The sequence below is a fragment of the Belonocnema kinseyi genome, chromosome 7, assembly GCF_010883055.1.
Source record: "Belonocnema kinseyi isolate 2016_QV_RU_SX_M_011 chromosome 7, B_treatae_v1, whole genome shotgun sequence".
NCBI lineage: Eukaryota > Metazoa > Arthropoda > Insecta > Hymenoptera > Cynipidae > Belonocnema > Belonocnema kinseyi.
In genome coordinates, this window is record NC_046663.1 from 86,137,900 (window position 1) to 86,144,641 (window position 6,742).

Sequence of the window (6,742 nt, forward strand, 5' to 3'; positions counted from 1 at the left end):
ATAGATATGAAATTATTGGAGTAACGAGTTACCGTATAATGCGACGAGTGATAAAAGTATTTATTATCTATAGTTTGAGTCCGAGATCGAACGTTTAGGGTGAAAGTTTTGGCCCGTGTCTCTTTGAGAAACTCGATTTCCAAACACTGCCATTCCTCAGGCGGTTACACATTTTAAGTACAAAACGGGATGGAAATGCATGCTTTTTTTCTTATTGTTCTTTCTTCTACATATATGTTTTTTCTTCGTTACTAGTTAATGCAAAGCAAAGTTCGATTTATTCAGTGTATGATAATATTTTCGTAATAGAACAAGATTTCTCATTTAGAGAAATATTCAAAAAGAAAACTTTCGAGTTTCCAGAATTTGAGAAGGCTCTAGTTCTAGGGAACACAGAATTTAAACCTAATTTCCCGCGTTCCCCTTTTTTTTTGAAAATTCTTCTTTTTTCCCCTTTCTCTTCAAGTATACTACATTTGAGAATATACCGGAAAAAGTAGTCTCGAGTTTGAATTGTAGAATTTTAACTTCCATTTGCGTGAAATATTTATTCAGAAAAGGTAAATATGTCATTTATAGCCAAGCCTAAAGTAAATTTGAAGCAAATGCAAATAAAAATGTCATATTTTAAACTTGGGACTCTTGCGTTTAAAATATTCTCTTTAATTCTTACCAATACAAAATTTAGTAATCTTTACTTGACCGATTTAAAACTAAACTATTTAGAATTTAAATAAAACTATAATGCTAAAATAATTTTTCGGACGAAAAAGTATCACGGTTTAATATTTAATTATGGTATTTTTTAAGAGAGAAAATATTCTTGATTATGAGAATTATTTTAAACATATAAATAATGGTTTCTTAAATAAATTTGATTTTTTATCGGTCTTTTGAAATCTTTTTTAAATGTTATGCATTCCCTACTGAGAATTCATTATTATTTGTCAATAGCAACTCGTTTTTGATAAAATCATCTTTTATCTGTTTTTTTATGTATTGAAGTATTTATTAATTTTAATTTATTATTTTTTCGTGATTTTATTTTCAATTTTCTTTAATTTTCAACAATTGAATGTCTAATTGTTGAAAACTCTATTTGCTTACATTTTCAAAACTTGAATTTTTAATAGTAAAAATTAAACTTTTCTTCAATATTCTAAAGATGAAACTTCAGTTTTTGAAAATTTAACATTTAATTTTCAATTGTAAAAAATCGAAGGAAATTAATAATGGAACTATCAGCAGTAGAAAATTTAACTGCTAAAACTTGAATTATTAACTATACTGAAAATTGATAATTGAATTTTGAACAGTTGAAAAATCAATTGTTTAAAATGTAAGAAAACTTAAAATTCAATTGTGGAAAATTAAAGAAAATTTAAAATTGAATAAAATTGATAATTAAATTTTCAGCTTTCGAACATTAAATGATTAACTATACTCAAAATGGAAGATAGTTGATGAAGGAATTTTCAACAATTGAGATTTCAGTTGTTGAAAATTATATATTCAACTATTAAATATAAAGAAAATTGTTCATTGAATTGTCAACAATAGAAAATTGAACGGTTTAAAATTGAATATACCGTTGAATATATCAAAGTTAATTTTAAAAAATTTTCAGATTTTGCACTTAACATGTCAATATTAATAAATAAACATTTCAATCCATAAAATAAAAAATTTGAAGAGTATATTTTTTCGAAAACAGGTCGCTGGTGATAAATAATGTTTATTTAACAAATTCATAGTCATCCAATGAACTTTATGAAGGGAATTTATGATGTTAAAAAAAAACGCAACTCTGATCATCTCCTTGCAACTACATCTAATTTGTAAAATTTCTTTAATATCAGAAGTCATTACAATATCATTTAACAATATTCAAAAATACATTTCTTATAAAAAGATTGTTTCTTTTTTTTACATGTAAAAATTAATGTTTAATCTTTCACCCTGTTTTCCCTTTTTGCGGCTCCTTTTGTACTGTCATTCCTATAATTCTAAATTTTGAAATATTTTTAATAATTTTCTAATTCTTTCAGTTTTTGACTTTGAATTTAATTTCGAATTTTGTAATTATATACACTAGAAACGATACGATATTTTAAGATTCGAATTTAAAATTTCTTGACAATTTGAAAGTCCTTAGCATTTGTATTTTTTATTTAGAAGTTTTAGCAATTCTAATTTCAAGTTTTTGAACGTCTTTTTACATTATTTTAAATTCTAGCGTCTTTAGTACTTTTATAACTTATGAAATTCAAAGCATGAAAATCGAAGAAAGATTTCAGCTCGATCCTTCAAAAATTCTGGAAATTTGGTGCACGTGAAAAGGATGAATAAAAATGAATTCGAATTGATTTTCCACAAGCAGGAAAAACGGGACCTAAAGCTAAAAAAGCACAAAGTCTGGGTAGAGTCATTGAAAACGAGACAAACCAAATTTGACAATGACTGATAAAATTTGTTTTTGATACTTTTTGCCCGGACTCGATTACCGTATTAAAAGAAAGACTTTGCAACGAAACTTGATGACTTTGTATCAATCTATTCCGCACATCACTCGGCCAATTTGTAAATAAATGGCGTAGACTTAAGCTAATGGCGTAAACGTGTAAAGTGTGATAATTTTAAATTTAATCTAAATGTTGATGTTGTAAGAGACGCGCTCAAGAGGATCTCTTTTTTGACTTTAGAGAAAAGAATCTTCCTTATGAGACCAGGAAAATATTAATGATAGTCGACCTAAAACGACAGTGTACCGCTTGCCGATCGAGTAAAAAAACTTAGTGCCATTCCATTAACGTTTAACACGATCATTTTCTTCGTGCATTTCCGATCTTGAGCATTCACTCGCACCTAGTGAGTTTGGTTCGCACGTATGTTCGATTATCCCCGCGCGCGCGAGAGAGAGAGAGAAAGAGAGAGAAGCTTTGCAATTCTATGAAGATAATAATTGAGTAAGATACTAAGAATAAAATTGTGGCTGAAAGCCGCTTGATATAGAGAAATGCAGCGAATGGTCGATTTGTAAATAGTTGTAATATTTATTGATGAGGAAGTAAGCAGCTTAGAAAAGCAGTTGCATTTAGATATAATCAGTTTATAAGTAGATAAGGTACCCGGCGATAAGAATTTAGATGCGATTCAATTTTGGAGGTACAAGCAACAAAATATTCCTGAGTGAGGATCTCCTAGTCAGAGAATTAAACTTGAACCAGAACTCGAAACTGGTAAATGCTTGGGAATTTTCATTCGTGAATGCCTGCCAATTTCAAAGAGAGAATTTTGGTTTTGAACTTTTATGGCTCTTTGGAAGTCTTTCAAAATGCGCTTCAAACGAGTCTGGGTTTCGCTTGATCCACTATACGTCTAAAAGCACTTTTTTTATTGACTAATTTTAATTTTGACAACAGCCTTATAAAAGAATTTTTTTCCGGGTAAACGTACGGGGATATTATATATATTTTCGAAAAATTATAATTATATATAATTATTTTTTTTTATCGTTAGTATTATAGTATTATGGATCTGGTGAAAATCCGAGTTGTTTTAAGAGCTTTAAATGTTTGTCTTAGACTTTGTATATTTAGGTATGAAATTATAATTATTTTCATAGAAAGTATATCTTTTTCATTTTTAATACCAAAATTTCGTGGCAGTTTTAAGTTCTGGTTAGATTAAAATTGTGTGTCTTCGTCTATGGAAAAAGGAAGGAATCTCTTGCCAAGTTTTTTTTTGTAAAGCGGCTCATATTTTGAAAATACATTGAACAACTTATTCTCTCAAATACACGTACTACTACGCTATTCTTACTAATAATGTTATGAAATACTCTTGTTGTAACATCGAACATCAAAATGTTCGATCGTTTTCTTTTTACAATATTATTAGAAATAAGAAAAAAAAACCCATGTGTCATGTATCATTCGACTGAAAAAGAGTTACAGAACTTCGTTCACTATTTGTATTTCAAAAAGAACCTTGAATTTTTTAAAGTCCAAGCTTAATTTTAAATTAGTTTCGAAATTGAACAGACTCAACTTGGTAGAGTTTACCACTCACCAGAGTGCGCGAAATGTTCGGGTCCGAGTTGAAAAATTACATGATATGTTGAAATTTCATATTTTTTGGTTGAATTCAACGGCTTTTAATTAAAAATATTTGTTGGTTGAAATATCGACAATAACACTTTGCGTTGTTTGTTGAAGATTCATCAATTCTTTTATTTTTTAAATCAACCATTTGGATGCAAATTCATGTATTTTATTGACAATTCGTGTCTTTATGGTTGTCAATTAATCATTATGCTTCATTTAAACTTTTTGGTTGGAAAATCATTTTTCGGTTGAAATTTAACTAATTAAAAAAAATAGTTTTTATTTCTTGAAAATTGTTATTTTACAGTTGAAAATTGACTTTTTTATAAAATGATTCTTGTGGCTTGCAAATTTATTTATTTTGGTTAAAAAAAAAATTTTGTTAAAAATGTTTCTTTTTTAGATAAAAATTAATATTTCAGTTGAAAATTTAAGTATTTTGTTCAAATCTTTTTTTGGTTCAAAATTATTTTTTAAAATAATTTGTTTAGTAGGATTATTGATTTCTTTCTATACAAATTTAACTATTCTATTGAAAATTTGTGTTTTTTTCTTTGTTGACAATTTATTTTTGAACATGAATATTGAGTATTTTATTTAAAATTTATCTTCTTTGATTAAATTCAACTGTTTTTTATTTAATATTAAAATGTTTTCTTCTCGGATCAATCAAAAATTTACCAGAAACTTTTTCAACCAGAAAATTACTTTTTACAAATTAATATAACTTTGCACCAATAAAGAGGAATTTTCAACGAAAAATAAAATAGATGATATTCATTTATTTAATTTTTCGTTTAAAATTCATCTTTGTTGGTGCAAAGTAATACCACTTTGCTAAAAAGTAATTTACTGGTTGAAGATTCATTATTTTAGTTGAAAATTGATTTCTATGGCTGAAAATTGAAGTGTTCTATTTAAAAATTCGCTTTTTTGTTAAAAATTATTTTTTTAAGGATACAATTTAACTACTTCATTTTGGGAAGAGTGTTTTCTTTTTTAGTTCAAAAATCACTTCTTTTGTTACAGACTGAACTATATTGTTAAAAATTCAGAAATTTTCATCTGAAAATTTCACCATTCCATTTTTGGTTAAAAATGTATTTTTTAAAGTTAGAACATCAAACATTTAGTTGGAAATTTATGTATTTTGTTAAAAATTTGTGTTTCTAGTAAAAATGTAAGCTTCTTGTTTAAAGACTCATCTTTTTGGTTGAAATTTGAACTATTTAATTTTTTTTTTTCAAAATTGATCTCTATTAGTTGAAAATTCTACTACATATTTGGTATTAAAAATCGCGAATGTTATTAAAACACGTACTTTGATTTTTTTCAGCAGAAAATAATGTTATACGAAAGAACCAGTAATTAAAATATTTTTTTTTTTCAAACTTTATTTTACAAATGAACTTTTATTAATAATTTGTATAACAAATTTATTTATTATTTATGAAATTAAAATTTTCGCAAGATTCGGACCCGAAAGACTGCGTACTCCGGTGAGTGGTAAACTCCCCCATTAGGAATAAAATTTTTTGATTAAAAAAAGTTTTTTTTAATACAAAAGTGAAAGGAGGTGATTCATCAGAGCATCAATCACTCCATAGCAAAACACTGCCGTAAGATGCACAAATGGGATCAATGCAGCATTCTGTCGAGTAAAAAGAGCCCTAATAGACCTAAATTTAAGATTTCGATAATAACTAGAGATCATGTGAAATGCATTATCGAACCTCTCGACTAAATACCTAAAACTTAATTGAACTTAAGTAAGATCGATGCGTGTCCACCGAATAGCCAGTTCAGATAGCCAGATAAAAAAGGGCGCATCGCTAAAATTTAAAATAGAAAACAAAAACAAAAAACATTGATTGCTTCCTTAAAATATCAATGGTGAGATTTTCATTCCGATTGTTTATCGATTTGTACCGTCGACAAAAAATCCAAAGCGCGTCGTATCACTTTTTCTCATAAGTACAAAATCTATTTCATTTTTGTATCATTTTTCTACAAGAGTGAGAGTGAGAGTGAGAGAGTGAATGTGTTAAGAAAAAAAAATGGGAGAGAAACTCTTTAGATTATTATATTTAGAGATTATAGGCGATAGTTCCTAATTTTAATTTGTGCCTAAATTTGGCCTATGAGAAACTTTTCTATTACTCGGTAGGTCGTGAATCGTTTAATCAAAAGATGATTGTTAAATTCTGAAAATATTTTGCCTAATTTGCATTTCTCTCCCGATGGAAGAAAGAGTTTATTTAATAAATTTAATGAAGTTCGTAGAGGCTATACAATTTGTATGATGTTTTGTATTCGAGCGTTTATTATGTATAGAGAGAGAGAGGAAAGAAACTTGCGCGAATATTTGTATTATTTTCTTCTGTCTTTTTTTTCTGAACTTTATTCCTCCTATTGTAATGGTACATGAATATTATGAGAAGAGAATAAAGATATGAATACAGTGTAGTATTTGTATTAAATTTTTTAAGTTCCCTAATACAGGATTTTCCCCCTATTTCCCTGTGTTTCCCCTATTTTCCTATATTTTCCTCTATTCTTGAAAAGCTTCCCCTTTTGCCCGAGTTTTACCTTTTTAAATTTCAATAATTGTAAACTAAACAATTTAGGATTTAAAT